This window comes from Lithobates pipiens, unplaced genomic scaffold (assembly GCF_037356315.1).
Source record: "Lithobates pipiens isolate NorthernLeopardFrog02 unplaced genomic scaffold, aLitPip1_a1.2 Scaffold_27, whole genome shotgun sequence".
In the NCBI taxonomy this organism is placed as follows: Eukaryota; Metazoa; Chordata; class Amphibia; order Anura; family Ranidae; genus Lithobates; species Lithobates pipiens.
The window spans coordinates 107,365,455-107,386,209 of record NW_027507788.1 but is presented as its reverse complement, the minus strand read 5'-3'; the positions used below and the strand labels follow the sequence as shown (position 1 = coordinate 107,386,209).

General features: G+C 43.9%; 1 protein-coding gene across 8 annotated transcripts in view; it reads left to right on the top strand.

Moving 5' to 3' along the window:
- The window catches only part of LOC143934059 (low affinity immunoglobulin gamma Fc region receptor III-A-like), a 90,003-nt gene extending 79,058 nt beyond the window's left edge, over positions 1-10,945 (top strand). For all 8 annotated transcript variants that reach the window (XM_077457344.1, XM_077457342.1, XM_077457346.1 and 5 more), the window contains one exon: positions 10,616-10,945. The gene's annotated coding sequence lies outside the window, so the exon portion shown is untranslated. The remainder of the gene's footprint in view (positions 1-10,615) is intronic.
- Positions 10,946-20,755: the final 9,810 nt, after the last annotated feature.

The window sequence follows — 20,755 nt, the reverse complement described above, 5'->3', positions numbered from 1 at the left end:
GTACCAAAGGAAGACCCCATTGCTTAAAATTACATTTTATTTACAATCACATTAAAAGAGATAACATTAAAAAATAGGGGCTATGCATTCCCCATTATGCAGTTACATCTTCCATATTTACAATTATACAAATTTATGCATAACTTCAAGAATGGAAAGTTGATAATGTCAACGCGTTTCATAAAAATCGTTTCCTCAGGACCTCTCATTCATAATGCCCAAAAGAGGCAATCACAGGGCAGTTGGATAGAATGCAAGTCATTAAGTGTTTAAAATATGAATGACCTTCAAGGGACTATGCTCAGGTAATCTGGTTGAAAAAATTAGTATGTACGCGGATGACACCCTTTTATACCTGGCAGATCCGGGTTCCTCCTTGCGGGTGGCACTACATACAATCGAACAATTTGGGACCTTCTCTGGTTTAAAAATTAACTGGGAAAAATCGCAAATATTACCAATAGACAGTTTCCCACCAACCGAGTCACAGGCCAGTCTGCCACTTCAGAGAGTTAGTACCATGAAATATCTTGGGATCCATGTATCCAGAATGTCGACAGACTTTGTACATCTCAATATTGAACCCCTCACGTCCTATGTAAAAACTAAGCTGAGGACCTGGGCTCGCTTGCCACTGGGGGTATGGGGCAGAATAAACTTAATTAAAATGGTTCTACTTCCCAAAGTATTATATGTTATGTGGCACTCCCCAACATACTTACCTTTGAAATACTTCAAGACTCTAGAAGCCCTCCTCAAACCTTTCGTATGGGGTCCTAACAGACACAAACTGGCATGGCAGATGCTAAAAAACCCACCTGACCTGGGAGGTATGGTACTACCAGATTTCAACCTATACTATATTTCGTCCCAATTATCACAACTATACCACATTGACAAGACAGACAGGGAGCGGTTCCTCCAGCTGATGTGCCCCAAGTGGGCCAGATGCACTAAAGACCCTATTTATGCGATAACAATAAACACCGGAAATACTGATTTGAGGACTCGTGAGCTGGCCCTACTGCGTCAATACAGACGCATATGGGACATTGCCTCCGCTAAACTAGAGATTCCCCAATATAACGACTTCACCCCATTATGGCACAACAAGGTCCTACTTGAATTTTTGCAAATTCCTGATGTAGATTGCTGGTCCACCTATGGAATCTTCTATCTCCATCATTTACTTACCAATGGGACTCTAAAAACCTTCCACACACTCCAAGAGGAGTACAATCTTCCCAATCATATGTTCTTTAGATATCTGCAAGTCAAGCATGCAATCCGCACTCAATTCCCATTGTCCCCCCCTAAGCCCACTTTAAATGTCGCTATGGCAATCATCAAAAACACTGATCCTCAAAAACTCATTTCAACCTTCTACAATCTACTCTCCACCCCAGTAGCAACTAAAATAGCTTATGGACTTAAACCTCGCTGGGAAAGGGCGGTGGGACCTATCGAGGACGGGGAATGGGAGGAAGCTCTGGAATCCTGTAAGGCAGTTTCCCCAAAACTGTCGGACAGGCTGACCCAAATTTACATACTCCATCAAGCGTACCTCACCCCCCTCAGGGTTGCCAGGTACAGAGGCTCCCAGTCCACTTTGTGCCAAATGTGTGGAAGGGAGACAGGAACATTCATTCACTTACTGTGGTCATGCCCCAAAGTACAGGGACTATGGACATAGATAGTAAGATTCCTCCATGACAAAATGGGCTCTCCAGCCACGCTGGACCCAAAAATGTGCCTTTTAGGACTCTTGCCAGACTCGACCGACAGGTACATGAAGACATTTCTACACGAGACGTTATTCACAGCACGAAAGACAATAGCTAGGAAATGGATGAGGACTTGTCCCCCGAGCATTGCAGAATGGAAAGCAGAAATAAACAACACCCTCCCCTACAAAAAAATTATATACACCAATAGGGGATGTCCTAAGAAATACTACAAAATCTGGGACAGGTGGCTGCAGGAGTCTAGCACTTGTTCATAGCCGGTTTATGCACAATACATAGTGATGTAAATGACAAGTAGATCCTCCGGCCCATGGGTAGTGAGGTAACCCAAACCACTGACACAAGGTACCTTTTTGCTTTATTTATTTCATGCATAAAACGTGATGTGACATTGAAGATTTGAGATGGTTATACAATTGTTATTTGAGGATCTGTACGATATGTAGCATTTTTGTAAATGTAATCTGTAACATGTATGCACTGTAAATCGAAATAAACCTGGTTGATTTAAAAAAAATATGAATGACCGGTAGCAAAAAACATTTAGGACACCTCCACAACATATGGATTAAGGTATCGGTGTCCCCAGAACATCTGGGGTAGTAGAGAGATGTGGCTGAACCCTTTGATTACAATTTTTGAGGTGTGTAATACACCCTATGTCGGATATACAGTTGGGTTAGTTTTGAGATGCAGGCTTCTGCTCTCTCAGTGCTGTTTCCCTGAGATTCTGGCCTTTATAGTAAAGAGTTAACAGTGAACAGTACGGCCTAGAGTCAGTCTGTTAGCTTGTAGAGGGGAGGAGCAGGGAAATGCCTTGCCACCCTAGGCTATAAGGCTGTGTGTTTCTATTGATGCACACAATGTAGGGAGAAACAACACTAGCCCCTGCATGAATGTGTGGCTGTCAGAAACCATGAATCAGACTGAGACAGAAGTACAATTAAATTACACTTGTTTATTAATAAAAAGGTAACTAGAGTAAGCGTAGTCAAAGCATAGCCAGAGTCCAGTAACTGGATCGAGTAGTCAGCCAGGCCAGAGTTCAATAACCAGTTCGGGTAATCAGCCAGGCCAGAAGTCAGGGATCCAAGTGGAGGAACAGCAAGCAGGATAAGGAGCCAGAAGGGATGTCAGCAAGCCAGTCTTTAAACAGGAATGCAGAAGATAGTTGTTTGTGATGTGACCAAGGCGAAGGCAGAGGTGAAGTGAGCTGGACAGCCTTAAGTAGGCAGGTCAGACAAGCAGGATCAGGAACAGCTGGTAACTGTGGAGAGAGATGAGAGCTGGCAATTAGCCAACAGCTGAGCAGCCAGCCCAGAGAAGGAAGGGCTAAGCCAGCCCTGACAGTGGCTCCAGACTCTGGAAGAATAAGGAGCCACCCTGAAAGAGGATACCAAGGGTGCAACGGTTGTGGCACCAGTTAAAAATGGAATATAAAAAATATTAAAAAAATGTTGCACTTGGTAAATAATTATCAGTTGCTGAAAGCGCTTAAAACCTGAGAGTTAACCACTTAGGAGCTGGTCACCCGCAATGTACTGTGAACGGGTGGCCCGTGCAGGCAAAGCAATGTATATCACGCTTACTTCTGAGCAGTGGTGGTGCATCGATTAAGGGCACACAGGCGCCGCCCCCTCTCTTCAGCCACCCCCCCTCTGTGTATAATGGATAGATTCATGCATTGCATGAATCTATCCATGGGCGCTGTATCCACCCCCAATTCAGGCGCCCGGCCCCTTTTTTGGACACAGGTTGCCTGAATTACAGCGATGGGGGTGTATTTTTGAAGCACCTGATTAGAGCCATAGGCTCTAATAGGCTTCAAAAAAAGTGAACTGCGAGTGCAAACCATTGTGCTCGCAGTCCACCCAGGTGTGTTAGAAAAGTTAATGAATATTCACTTTCCTAACACTGAACTGCCTCTCCACCAATCAGGTAGCGTGGGTCTGTTACCTGTCACCTGATTGGCTGAAAGGACAAGTGCTGCAATTGGACGCCTATAAGAAGGAGGGGAGGGGATGCACAGAGGACACAGGAGCTGCTGTCTGACCCCCTGCAATGTCCCACCGCTGGCCGCCGCCCCCTGCTGCCTGACCTGCCACTGAGACACATTAGATAATTAATATAAAAAATGCATACTTAAAGCCTATCCCTGGGCAAAACAAATAAGTTTTCCCATGCAGGGGGGCTGTGCAGTAGGTTAACTGCTTGTTTTTGTCTAGGGGAGAGGAAACTGAAATTGACTTATCTAATCCTCCAATCCTCACAGCACAAGAGCGGTCCAGCACCCCCACCGTCTTGAGTTGTGGACTGTCCCTGACGTCATCAAACCCAGAGCAGGCTCCGGAGACCAGGAACAGTCCACCTCTGCCCAATGGGGGAGCGCTGTTTTCTAGTGGAACAAAGGATCCGGTGAATATAAACTTTCTTCTCATCCCTAGACAAAGAGCAGCTGACCCATGCAGATTAATTCTCAAAACAAATTTGTTTGGGGATATTTTTTCAGCACTGTGTTTATTGATGTTTACTGAGTTTTAAGGGATTTACTTATATGTAGCAACCGATCAATAAACTATTTGTATATTGGTAATATTTTCTTTGACCATAGGGTGTAAATGTCTTACTTTTCTAGTTGTTTCTTTGGAGAGGGTTTGCACATACAGTGGTGTGAAAAAGTGTTTGCCTCCTTCCTCATTTCCTGTTCCTTTGCATGTTTGTCACACTTAAGTGTTTCGGAACATCAAACCAATTTAAACAATAGTCAAGGACAACACAAGTAAACACAAAATGCAATTTGTAAATGAAGGTGTTTATTATTAAAGGTGAAAAAAAATCCAAACCATCATGGCCCTGTGTGAAAAAGTGATTGCCCCCCTTGTTAAAACATACTATAACTGTGGTTGTCCACACCTGAGTTCAATTTCTCTAGCCACACCCAGGCCTGATTATTGCCACACCTGTTCACAATCAAGGCATCACTTAAATAGGAGCTGCTTGACACAGTAAGGTCCACCAGAAGATCCTTAAAAGCTACACATCATGCCGAGACCCAAAGAAATTCAGGAACGATTGAGAAAGAAAGTAATTGAGATCTATCAGTCTGGAAAGGGTTATAAAGCCATTTCCAAAGCTTTGGGAATCCAGCGAACCACAGTGAGAGCCATTATCCACAAATGGCGAAGACATGGAACAGTGGTGAACCTTCCCAGGAGTGGCCGGCCGCCCAAAATTACCCCAAGAGCGCAGCGACGACTCATCCAAGAGGTCACAAAAGACCTCACAACAATGTCCAAGGAACTGCAGGCCTCACTTGCCTCAGTTAAGGTCAGCGTTCATGCCTCCACCATCAGGAAAAGACTGGGCAAAAATGGCCTGCATGGCAGAGTTCCAAGGAGAAAACCACTGCTGAGCAAAAAGAACATCAAAGCTCGTCTCAATTTCTCCACAACACATCTTGATGATCCCCAAGACTTTTGGGACAACATTCTGTGGACCGATGAGACAAAAGTGGAACTCTTTGGAAGGTGTGTGTCCAAGTATATCTGGCGTAGAAGGAACACTGCATTTCATAAAAAGAACATTATACCAACAGTAAAATATGGTGGTGGTAGTGTGATGGTCTGGGGCTGTTTTGCTGCTTCAGGACCTGGAAGACTTGCCGTGATAAAAGGAACTATGAATTCTGCTGTCTACCAAGAGATCCTGAAGGAGAATGTCCGACCATCTGTTCGTGTACTCAAGCTGAAACGAACTTGGATTCTGCAGCAGGACAATGATCCTAAACACACCAGCAAGTCCACCACCGAATGGCTGAAGAAAAACAAAATGAAGACTTTGGAGTGGCCTAGCCAAAGTCCTGACCTGAATCCTATTGAGATGTTGTGGTATGACCTTAAAAAGGCCGTTCATGCTCGAAAACCCTCTAATGTAACTGAATTAGGACAATTCTGCAAAGATGAGTGGGCCAAAATTCCTCCAGGACGCTGTAAAAGCCTCATTGCACGCTTGGTTGCAGTTGTTGCTGCTAAGGGTGGCCCAACCAGTTATTAGGTTTAGGGGGTAATCACTTTTTCACACAGGGCCATGATGGTTTGGATTTTTTTCCACCTTTAATAATAAACACCTTCATTTACAAATTGCATTTTGTGTTTACTTGTGTTGTCCTTGACTATTGTTTAAATTGGTTTGATGTTCCGAAACACTTAAGTGTGACAAACATGCAAAGGAACAGGAAATGAGGAAGGGGGCAAACACTTTTTCACACCACTGTAGGACTCTCTAAGAAGCTGCTGTTGGTCAGAATACGAGTTAAAAGAACCTCAGCACAATCACTATAGAGGACAGTATAATGCTTCATAACCTAATCAGAGGCAATAGGCTTACAATCACCAATATATGAAAAAATTATATAAAAGGATATGAAAAAGACCTAAATAGAGTAATATTAGAACCAATAATAAATAGCCTAGTGTCAGTACTGCTGTCCACACCTCCTGTCTTCCAACAAGTGTCAACAACGTAAAAATATATCAAATCAGTGCCGTGCAGTACTTTACAAGCTTGCAATGTGCAATTAGGGGTCAAAATTAAGCACAATTTTGTTTAACAATGCATTACTAAACAACTATCCTAATTACAACTGATAATGAGATCTGTCAGCGCAGTACAGACTGGGTTGATTTTGGTAAACATTAACTCCCCAACCTCCTCCTTAACATTACATACCGGTAGAAGGGAAAAAACAAAGTAGTGTTTTTTAGCAAGTAAAAAAGCAAGGAAATAGGTCAGCATCTACTGTATTTCTTAAAGTGATACTAAAGACTTGTTCTTTTTTTCTTTAAAAATAACAAACATGTTATACTCACCTGCACTGTGAAGTGGTTTTGCACAGAGCAGCCCAGATCCTCCTCTTCTCGTGTCCCTCTTCTGTGCTCCTTTCCCCCTCCCTCCTGTTGAGAGCACCCACAGCATGGGGTCAGCCAACCCGAGCCACAGCTCTGTTTGTCCATTCAGACATGGAGCCGCAGTTTGGCCCCACCCCCTCTCTCTCCTGATAACTGACCTTGATTGACAGCAACGGGAGCCAATGGCGCCACTGCTGTGTCTCAGCCAATCAGGAGGGAGAGTCCCAGATGGCTGAGGCAGTCGTGCACATCGCTGATAGTTATACAGGAATAAGCGGCAGACTTTTTAACAAAGTTTGTTTAAACAAAATCCATATGTAAGTGAAAATATAGCATAAGCAAAGCTGCTAATGATTACAAAATGTATTTTAACGATTTTTTTTAAACAAATAAAGCATAAATAAACATGACTTAGATACTGTGACAGTCTTCATTTGATTAACCTAAAAAATATTGAACCAGCTCAAAAATTTCATCTGAAAAAGGCTTGTTTCACCCAAAATGTGTAAAAAGATTCAAGGAGAGCTTAGAAAAGACCCTTTATTGGGGAAGATTGTTCCCATACAGTGCCTTGAAAAAGTATTTATACCCTTTGAACGTTTCCACATTTTGTCATGTTACAACCAAAAACGTACATATATTTTATTGGGATTTTATGTGATAAACCAAGTGGCACATAATTGTGAAAAGGAAGGAAAATGATAAATGGTTTTCAAAATGTATTATAAATAAATATGTGAAAAGTGTGGGGTACATTTGGATGGCGCCCCCCTGAGTCAATACTTTGTAGAAGCCCCTTTCACTGCATTACAGTTGCAAGTCTTTTTGGGGATGTCTACCAGCTTTGCACATCTAGAGAGTGAAATGTTTGCCCATTCTGCTTTTCAAAATAGCGCAAGCTCTGTCATATTGGATGGAGAGCGTCTGTGAACAGCAATTTTCAAGTCTTGCCACAAATTCTCAATTGGATTTAGATCTGGACTTTGAATGGGCCATTCTAATACATGAATATGCTTTGATCTAAACCATTCCACTGTACCTCTGGCTGTATGTTTAGGGTCGTTGTCCTGCTCCGTCCCAGTCTCGAGGCTTTTGCAGACTCTAAAGCCCCATACACACTATCAGATTTTCTGCTGATTTTTGTTCTTCAGATTTACCAAAATCATATAGTGCAAGGGCCTGCCTGTTTGCATACACATTGAAACTCCTAAGGTTTGACCTCATATTATATGGTTTTGGTAAATCTGAAGGAAAAAAAAAAATCTGAAAATCTGTGTATGGGGCTTAACAGTTTTTCTTCTAAGATTGCCCTGTATTTGGCTTCATCCATCTTCCCATCAACTCTGACCAGCTTCCCTGTCCCTGCTGAAGAAAAGCTTTCCCACAACAGGATGCTGCCACCACCATGTTTCACGATGGTGATGGTGTGATCAGGGTGATGTGCAGTGTTAGTTTTCTGCCACACATAGCGTTTTGCTTTTAGGCCAAAAAGTTAAATTTTGGTCTCATCTGACCAGAGCACCTTCTTCCACATGTTTGCTGTGTCCCCATATGGCTTCTCACAAACTGCAAACAGGACTTCTTATGGGTTTCTTTCAACAATGGCTTTCTTCTTGCCACTCTTCCATAAAGACCACATTTGTGGAGTGCACAACTAATAGTTGTCCTGTGGACAGATTCTCCCACCTGAGCTGCAGATCTCTGCAGCTCCTTCAGAGTTACCATGGGTAACTTGGTCTTGGCTGCTTCTCTGATTAATGCTCTCCTTGCCCGGCCTGTCAGTTTAGGTGAATGGTCATGTCTTGGTAGATTCACAGTTGTGCCATACTCTTTCCATTTTTGGATGATGGATTGAACAGTACTCCATGAGATGTTCAAAGCTTGGGATATTTTTTTATAATCAAACCCTGCTTTATCCCTGACCTGTCTCGTGTGTTCCTTGGCCTTCATGATGCTGTTTGTTCACTAGGGTTCTCTAACAAACCTCTGAGGGCTTCACAGAACAGCTGTATTTGTACTGAGATTAAATTACACACAGATGGACTCTTTACTAATTAGGTGACTACTGAAGGCAATTGGTTACACTAGATTTTAGTTAAGGGTGTCAGAGTAAAGGGGGCTGAATACAAATGCAAGCCACACTTTTCACATATTTATTTACAAAAAATGTGGAAAACCAATTATCATTTTTCCATATCATATCCTTCCACTTCACAATTATGTGGCACTTTGTGTTGGTCTATCACAGGGGTGTCCAAACTTTTTTCAAAGAGGGCCAGATTTGATGAAGTGAACATGCGTGAGGGCCGACCATTTTGCCTGACATTCTTTGAACCATTAAAATTCGGTCTAAGTGTGTTCGTTTGAGCACTAATACACTGCCCAACAGTGGCTGTGTGTGAGTAAAGAGATGAGCTCGGGCCTGTTAGGATAGACCGTATTTTTTGGCGTATAACACGCACCTTCACTTTACGAGGGAAGTTTCAGGAAAAACAAAATGTACATTTTAAATAAAGAGCTATGAAGCAAAATAAAGGTCAATGCCCATCTGCAGCCTCACAAGTGCCATGAATGCAGCCCCACCATTTCCATCAGTGCAGCACCCCCATTTCCAGGAATGCAGCACCCACCATTGCCATGAATGCAGCCCCACCATTTCCATCAGTGCAGCACCTCCATTTCCAGGAATGCAGCACCCCCATTTCCAGGAATGCAGCACCCACCATTGCCATGAATGCAGCCCCACCATTTCCATCAGTGCAGCACCTCCATTTCCAGGAATGCAGCACCCCCATTTCCAGGAATGCAGCACCCACCATTGCGAGGAATGCAGCACCCACCATTGCCAGGAATGCAGCACCCACCATTGCCAGGAATGCAGCACCCCCATTTCCAGGAATGCAGCACCCACCGTTGCCTGAAATGCAGCACCCACCATTGCCAGGAATGCAGCACCCACCATTGCCAAGAAAAAAGACTCATCATTGCCATCAGTGCAGCATGATTGATGCCCATCCATTTGCAGTCTTGGAGGGGACAGGGAGGGGGCAGGATTAGCGCCAAAAGATTACATACAGGAAAAACTCCTGTTTTCATGGTGGCCTCGTTAATAGAAAGTCCTGCCTCCTTTGATGGACAGAACAGTCATCCAATGGCAGCGCAGGAGACGGGACTTGCTACTACAGAGGTTGCCGTGTAAACAGGAAATACTCCTGTATGTACGCCACTCGCCCCTTCCCCCCCAAGGCAGCCAGCATATATATCTTTTGTGGCCCCGGCGCTGGTAGATCATTGGGGGCCATAAAAGGTATATATGTCCAAATAACCAGGCGGGCCGTTCAAAACCAGGACGCGCCTTTGGACATGCCTAGTCTATCACATAGAATCCAAATAAAATACATTTTAGTTTTTGGTTGTAACATGACAAAATGTGGAAAATTTCAAGGGGTGTGAATACTTTTTCAAGGCACTGTACACAGCGGAATGCAGTCCAGAAATGTTAAAGGGGCACTGTCGTGGCTGCCATTACTGAACCTCTTTTGAGAATGCAAGTTCCCTGGTTCTCATCCTGATACTTTGAATTTAATGCTGTTGAAGTTGCTGATCTGGAACACAGTTATGACGCTTTCCTGATACTCATTTACAGCATGTTTGTTTTGGGATTGTGACTGAGAGTTCATTCAGACGGCCAGAAAAAAATGCGTTTAGATGTGCACTGAGCATAGTTTTGTGTGCATCTAAATACAATCCTATAGTAATTAACAAGCCCATACGCACAGCTGCGCCTGCTTGAGAAAATGTTTGCTGCGTTTAGCTCACGCAGAAGTAAGCATTTTCATAAGGAGGCCTGCGATGGCAGTCTAATACTTTTACACTACCTTTTTACAGAAATAAAATAATCTCATGAATGTGTCCCAGAGATGCGTCTTCCTCGTAGTAACCAATGATATTTCTCTCTTTCAGGTGTAACAAATATTACGACAAGAACAGGAGTTCTTCCAGACATGTTTATTCAAGGTCAAGTTTTATTATGCGCTATTTGATATGATATCTGTACTTCAAAACTGATTTCAGGCTAGTCTTTTTTTAATAAATAAAATGTTAATTGTAAAGTGTATCAACATTTAAACTCATGTATTCACTTCCATGTTGTATTTCAATTATTTCCAGCCTATTCCTGTTACTCTTTAAGTCTGTAAATTTACTTTACAAAGCTCCCCACACTTCCTTGAACTCAGCAGTACATATTCACACGTTACAATAAATGGTATTCATTCATTGTCATTTCTTAAATCCATGGGTTACTTGTGCTATTATACACTCGAGAAAATCACCTAAATCACCTACAAGAATCAGAATCGTTGAAGATTACTGGAGTTTAAACTGAGGGATCACATAGGGAGAACATGAAAATCGTTTATTCGATTTATCAAACAAATGTAGACAGTAACATATGTTCCTTCTTGAAATTTTTCCTTCATACATAAAGTACATGGTCATTTGTCCCTAATTTTGGTCTGATCTACAGTAAGGGGAAAAAAGTATTTGATCCCCTGCTGATTTTGTACTTTTGTCCACTGACAAAGAAATGGTCAGTCTATAATTTTAATGGTAGGTTTATTTTAACAGTGAGAGACAAAATAACAAAAATATCCAGAGAAACGCATTTCCAAAAAGTTATACATTGATTCTCATTTTAACCACTTCAGCCCCGGACCAATTAACAGCCTAAGGACCAGAGGTCTTTTTACAATTTTGCACTGCACTGCTTTAACTGGTAATTGCGCGGTCATGCAATATTGCACCCAAACGAAATTTGCGTCCTTTTCTTCCCACAAATAGAGCTTTCTTTTGATGGTATTTGATTGCCTCTGCGATTTTTATTTTTTGCGATATAAATGGAAAAAGAGCGAAAATTTTGAAAAAAAAAGATATTTTCTTCTTTTTGTTATAAGAAAAATCGAATAAACTAAATTTTAGTCATACATTGAGGGCAAAATGTATTCAGCCACATGTCTTTAGTAAAAAAAATGTCAATAAGCATATATTTATTGGTTTGCGCAAAAGTTATAGCGTCTACAAACTAGAGTACATTTTCTGGAATTTACACAGCTTTTAATTTATGACTGCCTATCTCATTTCTTGAGGTGCTAAAATGGCAGGGCAGTACAATACCCCCCAAATGACCCCATTTTGGAAAGTAGACACCCCAAAGAAATTGCTGAGGGGTATGTTGAGCCCATTGAATATTTTTTTTTTTGTCCTAAGGGATTGAATAATGACAAAAAAATTTTTTTTTACAAAAAGTTGTCACTAAATGATATATTGCTCACACATGCCATAGTTATATGTGGAATTGCACCCCAAAATATATTCCGCTACTTCTCCCAAGTATGGGGATACCACATGTGTGGGACTTTTTGGGAGCCTAGTCGCGCACGGCCCCCCGAAAACCAATTACCACCTTCAGAATTTCTAAGGGTGCAAATTTTTGATTTAACTCCTCACTACCTATCACAGTTTCGAAGGCCATAAAATGCCAAAATAGCACAAAACCCCCCAAAATGACCCCATTTTGGAAAGTAGACACCCCAAGCTATTTACTGAGAGGCATGTTGAGTCCATGGAATATTTTATATTTTGCCACAAGTTGCAGGAATATTACAAACTTTTTTTTTTTTGCACAAAGTTGTCACTAAACGATATATTGCTCACACATGCTATAGGCATATGTGAAATTACACCCCAAAATACATTCTGCTGCTTCTCCTGAGTACGGGGATACCACATGTGTGGGACTTTTTGGGAGCCTAGCCGCGTACAGGACCCTGAAATCCAAGCACCGCCTTCAGGATTTCTAAGGGCATTCATTTTTTATTTTACTCCTCACTACCTATCACAGTTTTGAAGGCCATAAAATGCCAAGATGGCACAACCCCCCCCCCCCAAATGACCCCATTTTGGAAAGTAGACACCCCAAGCTATTTGCTGAGGGCCATGTTGAGACCATTGAATATTTTTTTTTTTGTCCCAAGGGGTTGAATAATGACAAAAAATAAAAATAACTTCAAGATTTCTAAGGGTGAAAATTTTTGATTTCACTCCTCGCTACCTATCACAGTTTCGAAGGCTATAAAATGCCAAAATAGCACAAACCCCCCCCCCCCCTCCAAATGACCCCATTTTGGAAAGTAGACACCCCAAGCTATTTACTGAGAGGCATGTTGAGTCCATAGAATATTTTATATTTTGCCACAAGTTGCGGGAATAGTACAAACTTTTTTTTTTTTTGCTCAAAGTTGTCACTAAATGATATTTTGCTCACACATGCTATGGGCATATGTGAAATGACACCCCAAAATACATTCTGCTGCTTCTCCTGAGTACAGGGATACCACATGTGTGGGACTTTTTGGGAGCCTAGCCGAGTACGGGACCCCGAAATCCAATCACCGCCTTCAGGATTTCTAAGGGCATTAATTTTTTATTTCACTCCTCACTACCTATCACAGTTTTGAAGGCCATAAAATGCCAAGATGGCACAAAACCCCCCCAAAATGACCCCATTTTGGAAAGTAGACACCCCAAGCTATTTGCTGAGGGGCATGTTGAGACCATTGAATATTATTTTTTTTTTGGTCCCAAGGGATTGAATAATGACAAACAAAAATATTTTTTTTTTTACAAAAAGTCACTAAATTATATATTGCTCACACATGCCATGGTTATATGTGGAATTTCACCTCAAAATACATTTTGCTGCTTCTCCTGAGTACGGGGATACCACATGTGTGGGACTTTCTGGGAGCCTAGCTGCGTACAGGGTCCCAAAAACCAATCGCCACCTTCTGGATTTCTAAGGGCGCAAATTTTTGATTTCACTCCTCACTACCTATTACAGTTTCGAAGGCCATAAAATGCCAAAACAGCACAAACCCCCCCCCCCCCCCCAATGACCCCATTTTGGAAAGTAGACACCCCAAGCTATTTGCTGAGAGTCATGTTGGCTGAACGAAAAAAAAGAGATTGATCGGTGGGTATGCCCACCATTAGAATACCTCCCTTCATCCACCCACTTCTAATGATGGACATACATGCACCATTTATATATGCCGAAGCATGGGGGCATCCTCCCGCAAAAAAGTTATGCCGCGTACACACGGTCAAACTATTCCACGGGCAAGCCCTCCGTTGGAATTTCGACCGTATGTACGCAGCATTAGGAACAAAATCGCTCCTCCTCCCCAGCTGCCCCCATGCTTCGGGCATATATGCTCTTTTTTAACTGTGGTGGTGAAATCACCTCCTACAGCACTGGAGTCACGGCTTTATGTATCGTGGGAGCAAACGCTGTTGCTGTCAAGATAAATAAATCCGCGCTGCAGCTGAATGGCGTACCTGAAAACAAGAAAAATGGTTAACAATAAATCACAGTAAACAGTAAAGTATAAAAAATTAGAGAGAAGAGAGAGAGAGAGAGAACAATAAAACGACAACTATTTTTGGTTTTTTTATTTTACTTTTTTTTTTATACACTTTTTTTTGAACTGTAAACTGTAAAATTTCGGGTCTCTCAAAATGTGATGGCATCTTGGGAGACCCTGTGTTAGTGTGCCTAGCCTGTGAAATGCTGTACCCTACGCTAATACTTCACTAGTTCATGGTAGCGTTCAAAACACTCACCAAGGCAAAGACCAGGATTGCCAGGACAGCGTGGACAATAACAACGGGTGTCACGCCTATATCCGCGCTTGGTACAGACACAACATCTTTTTTGGGGGGCTCGTTGGGTAGGGGTACTCGGGATGGCATAAGAATAATGCCTCTCATGCAGCCGGCTTACTGCATTTGGTTGGGAATGGTGAGGTGCAGAACCGTCTGGATACAGAAGCTCTGTGACAACCTCTCTCTGGAAGAAAAGAAAGGTTAAAGTCCCACCTGAAGTTTTGTATAGCGCAAAAGTAAGTAAGTAAGCAGACCTTTTTTTGTACCAGCGTCTGGCCTTACGGGAAACTAGATACTGCGCCAACAACTGGTCATTGAGGTCCACCCCTCCCATATTTTTGTTATATTCGTGGACACAGAGGGGTTTCTCCACAATACCAGTCGCCGTAGAAATTTGGACCGTCGTGTCTGCATGAAGGGAGGTAAGAACGAAAACATTCTTATTATCCCTCCACTTCATAGCGAGCAAATTATTACACCGATAGCAGGCTCTCTCCCCCAGCCTAAGACGGGAATCTACAAGCCGCTGGGGAAAGCCCCGGCGATTAGGTCGCACGGTGCCACATGCTCCAATCTGATGATCAAACAAGTGACTAAACAGTGGCACGCTGGTGTAATAATTGTCCACGTACAAGTGGTACCCCTTTCCGAATAAGGGTGACACCAAGTTCCACACTATCTTGCCAGCACTTCCTATGTAGTCAGGACAGTTCTCCGGCTCTACGTAACTATCTTTACCCTCATAAGCCATAAAGCTCCATGTATAGCCTGTGGCCCTGTCACAGCACTTATAGAGCTTGACCCCGTATCTGGTACGCTTGTTGGGAATGTACTGTTTGAATGACAAGCGACCAGTAAACTTAATCAGGGACTCATCAACGCAGACAACTTGGGGAGTAAACAAGTCTGCAAAACGTTGGTTGAAGTGGTTTATGAGGGGCCGAATTTTGTAGAGCCAATCGTATTCAGGGTCTCCACGATGATGACAAAGTTCATTGTCACTGAAGTGCATGAACCGCAAGATCTGCTCGTATCCTTTCCTGGACATGGAGTTACAGAACACGGGCATGTGGTCAGTCGGATGCGTGGACCAATAAGCCCGCAACGTCATGAATTTATGTGTGCCCATGTTGAGGGAAAGGCCCAGAAAGGTCTTAAATTCGGAAACCGTAACTGGTTTCCAATCTCTGGCAAGGGAAGGCAACTGGGGATTAGCCGTGATGTGTTGACCAGCATATAAATTGGTTTGGTCCACAATAGATCTATAGAGATCTTCCGTGAAATACAGAGAATAAAAATCAAGTGGCGTAAAATCATCTGTATCCACCTGAATACCGGGTTGGGCAGTGAATGGGGGAAGTACTGGTGCTGCAGAAGTGGTGGGCACCCAATCAGGATTGGCGAATTCTGCAGGAAGGGCACTATGGGAACGACGGGCCTGCCTTTGTCTTCTTCTTGGTGGCAGTGGGACACTACTTGTGCTTGCCACCTCGCCAGCTTGAACTGCACTTATGGGACTCGCCACGTCACCATGTGATACTGCAGTGCTGGATGTACGTCCAGGGTGTACTAGGCCGCTGGTGCTTGCCAGTTCACCAGAAAGATGAGCGGCTCTAGTACTGACTCTCTGCTCCATACGAGGGACCTGTGGTTCCTGCACCTCAACAACATCAGAAGATCGGGGTTGGGTACGCCTGACGTTAGCAGGGACCTCATCTTCGTCATCAGAGCTATCTGTCACAGGTTCGTATTCTGAGCCTGAATCTGACAGATCAGTGTCTTCCTCTTCACTATCTGTCATGCTCAGAAACGTGTAGGCCTCTTCACTAGTGTACCTTCGCTTTGCCATTTTGGGCTCTAAATTAAGGGGTACACTAGTGAGACTCACAGGTAAAAAAGCACCTAGGCTGTCAGCGACTGTATCAAAACGCTACAAAAAAACTGTTAGCGATCGCAGGGATCAAGCCTGACTCGGCGAACGCTGCAGTTATATGTGTTGTGTTTTGTAAGTGACAGTGATCGATCGATACTGCACTTGGGTGGGCTGGGCTGGGCGGAGGGGCAAATCACAGGTGCTAGCAGGTATCTGGATTGATCCTGCTAACAATTTTTTGTTTTTTTAGAACCCTAAACTGCTGGGCACGCTAGTATAGATCTGATCAGATCAGATATTGATCTGTTCAGATTCTATACCACTAAAGCCGCATACACACGGGCGGACTGTCTGGCCAACTTAGTCAGTCGAAACACATTTCAGCGGACAGTCCGCTCGTGTGTGGGCTTCAGCGGACTTTTTCAGCGTGCAGTCTGGCGGACTAAGTATTTCGGAATTTCCGTAATATTGTCCGTCATACTTTGGTTTCAGCGGACAATCCGCTCGTGAGTAGGCTAGTTCGACGGACTAAGTATGGCGCATGCTCAGAAAGGATTTACACGGCGAAAGGTTGCATTGCTGTGTATTGGACTTCCTATTTCTAGTCCCGTCGTACGTGCTGTACACGTCATCGCGCAAACTTTCGACGGACTGTTTGTGCATCCGTGTGTGGTCAAGTCCGTTCATTCGAAAGTAGGACGGACTGTCCGTCGGATTGCCTGATGGACTAAGTTGGCCATACAGTCCGCCTGTGTGTACGCGGCTTCAGGGAGGTGTATGCTTTGCGCGTGGGTGTTAGCGGTACTGGCACTAACCTAGCACTGCCTGGGGTGACGCAGACCCTATCTGACCCTAAAACCGAATTGATATCACCCGCCGGGTGATCAGGGGGTTAAACCTTTATTAGGTAATAAATGGCGGGTGCCCTGATGCTATAAAAAGTGAACTACCTAACCAGCGTCACCCGTAACACTTATACGGTGATCACTGGTGAAAGAGTTAACTAAGGGCAATCAGGGGGTTAAAACCTTTATTGGGTATTTATATGGGGGTACCTGACGCTATATAAAAAACTGACGGGGAACCTAAATAACTAAATAACTAACTGGCTAACCAGCGTCATACAGCGATCGCTGGTGAAAGGGTTAACTCTAGGGGCAATCAAGGGGTTAAAACCTTTATTAGGTTATATATCTGGTTACCTAACGCTATAAAAACCTGGCGTTGAACCTAAAAAAAACTAGCTTCCTAGCCGGACCAGTGACACTAATGCAGCGATCAGAAAAACGATCGCTTAGTGACACTGGTAAAAAGGGGGTGAAAGGGTTAACTGGGAGGGCAATCAAGGGGTTAAACCTTTATTAGGAGGGGTATAGGGCTACCCTGGGCCTAAAGGGGCCTAACACTAGCTGCCCTGACACTTTCTACAGTCACAACTGACACTAAATGCAGTGATCAGTAAATAAATGATCACTGCAATCAGTGACACTGTGACTGGGGGGGGGGGGGGCGGGGGCCGATCGGGGGGGTGATCGGGGGGTGACTGGGGTGAAATGTGTGCCTATGTGTACCTATGTGTCAGTGGACTGTTGGTGCAAAAAGACCGACACGAGGAGTGTAACATCACTTCCTCCTGCCTGTGTTTACACTTACCCAGGGGAGGAAGCTTCTCATTCGCCAGGAGCGAACGAGAGGGGACGGCCATCCCCTCATCCCGGATCGCTCCTGAAGCAAACCGGTCCGCCGCATCCGATCGGACCCCCCACCCGCTGGAAGGCAAGCACGTACATGTACGTGCTTGTGCCTGTACATGCCATTGTGATGACGTACAATGGCATGCGGCGGTCCTTAAGTGGTTAATGAGTGAAATAAGTATTTGATCTCCTATCAATCAGCAAGATTTCTGGCTCCTAGGTGTCTTCTATGAAGGTTACGAGCTGAGATTACGAGCACTCTCTAAGCCCTTGTGCACACAGTCTGACATTCCGACAGAAAATGTCCGATCTGACCCCGTTGTCGGATAATCCGACCGTGTGTGGGCTTCATCTGACTTTTTCCATCGGAATGTCCGACCAACAAAGTTTGAGAGCTGGATATAAAAATTTTCCGACAACATGATTTGTAGAGAATTCCGATCGGACAAAGTGCCACGCATGCTCAGATCAAATTCCTAGACCAAAGCTATTGGCTACTAGCCTGAACGTAGTCCCGTCGTAACTAAATAACGTCATCACGTTCCGAACGATCAGATTTCCCGACAACTTTGTCCGACCGTGTGTATGCAACACCAGTTTCGGACAAAATCCGTTGGAAAAAATCCGACAGATTTTGTTGTCGGAATGTCCGACCGTGTGTACAAGGGCTTAAAGGGAGTGCTTCTAATCTCAGCTTGTTACCTGTATAAAAGACACCTGTCCACAGAAGCAATTAATCAGTCAGACCCCAATCTCTCCACCATGGCCAAGACCAAAGAACTGTCCAAGGATGTCAGGGACAAGATTGTAGACCTACACAAGGCTGGAATGGGCTACAAGACCATTGCCAAGCAGCATGGTGAGAGGGTGACAACAGTTGGTGCAATTATTCCCAAATGGAAGAAACACAAAATAACTGTCAATCTCCCTCAGTCTGGGGCTCCATGCAAGATCTCACCCAGTGGAGTTTCAATGATCATAAGAACAGGGAAGAGCCCAGAACTACACAGGAGAATCTTCTCAATGATCTCAAGGCAGCTGGGACCATAGTCACCAAGATTACAACAATCAACAATTGGTAACACACTACACTGTCAAGGACTGAAATCCTGCAGCTCCCGCAAGCTCCCCCTGCTCAAGAAAGCACATGTACAGGCCTGTCTGAAGTTTGCTAATGAACATCTGAATAATTCAGAGAACTGGGTAGGGGTGCAACGGATCAAAAAACACACATATCGGATTGTTCCTCAGATCAGAGTCACGGATCGGCTAATTTTTCGATCAGCAAATAATAATTTAATTTGCAAAAACCTGTGAAAATTCCACCACCATATAGTCCCCACTGTAATATCCTCGTCATCTCCCCCACTGTAATATCCACAATCTCCCCCACTGTAATATTGGCTGAGTATGGCTGGGTATGGCTGAGCATGGCTGGGTACGGCTGAGCATGGTTGAGTATTGCAGAGTATGGCTGGGTATTGCAGAGTAGGGCTGGGTATCGCAGAGTATTGCCAGGGTTATGGCAGGGTATTGGCTGGGTTATAGCAGGGTATTGGCCGGGTTATGGCAGGGTATTGGCAGGGTATTGCAGAGTATTGGCTGGGTATGGAGGGGTGGCTGTCACAGAGCAGTGCTGTAGGCACTACAGATCCAGCCCACACCGCTGCTGACACCGATCTCTCCCCTCCACTGTACAGATCAGTACAGAGACGCTGGTTTGTTACAAGTGATCGCTCCGTCATTTGACGGAGCGATCACAGTGTAAACGGCTTGGGTGTAGAAAGATGGCTGCTTGGCCGAAGCCGCGGCCTTTCCTAAGGCCGTGACTGCGGAGCGTTCCATGGATCAAGGTGTGTTTCCGATCCGAGTGGGGCGACCCCTTCGGATCACGGATCGGTGACGATCCTTTGCAGCCCTAGAACTGGGTGAAAGTTTTATGGGCAGATGAGACCAAAATCAAGCTCTTTAGCATCAACTCATCTCGACGTGTTTGGAGGAGGAGGAATGCTGCCTATCACCCCAAGAACACCATCCCCAACGTCAAACATGGAGGTGGAAATATTATGCTTTGGGGGTGTTTTTCTGCTAAGGCAACAGGTCAACTTCACTGCATCAAAGGGACGACGGATGGGGCCACGTACCGTCAAATCTTGGGTGAGAACCTCCTTCCCTCAGCCCGGGCATGGAAAATGGGTTATGGATGGATTTTCCAGCATGACAATGACCCGAAACACACGGCCAAGGCAACAAAGGAATGGCTCAAGAAGAAGCACATTAGGTCCTGGAGTGGCCTAGCCAGTCTCCAGCTCATAATCCCATAGAAAATATGTGGAGGGAGCTGAAGGTTCAAGTTACCAAATGTCAGCCTCAAAACCTTCATGACTTGGAGAGGATCTGCAAAGAGGAGTGGGACAAAATCCCTCCTGGGATGTGTGCAGACCTGGTGGCCAACTACAAGAAACGTCTGACCTCTATGAATGCCAACAAGGGTTTTGCCACCAAGTACTAAATCATGTTTTGTGAAGGGGTCAAATACTTTCACTCATTAAAATGCAAATCAATTTATAATTATTTTATTTTTTTAATTCTGCATTATTGTATTGTTATTCTGCCTCTCACTGTTAAAATAAACCTACCATTAAAATTGTAGACTGATCATTTCTTTGTCAGTGGGTAAACGCTTAAAATCAGCAGGGGATCAAATACTTTTTCCCCTCAGTGTATATATTTGTATATAAAATGCACTATTTATCAATCCAGAAGTGTTTCCCATTACTAAAACTTTTATCCAATTTTTAAATTGCTGCA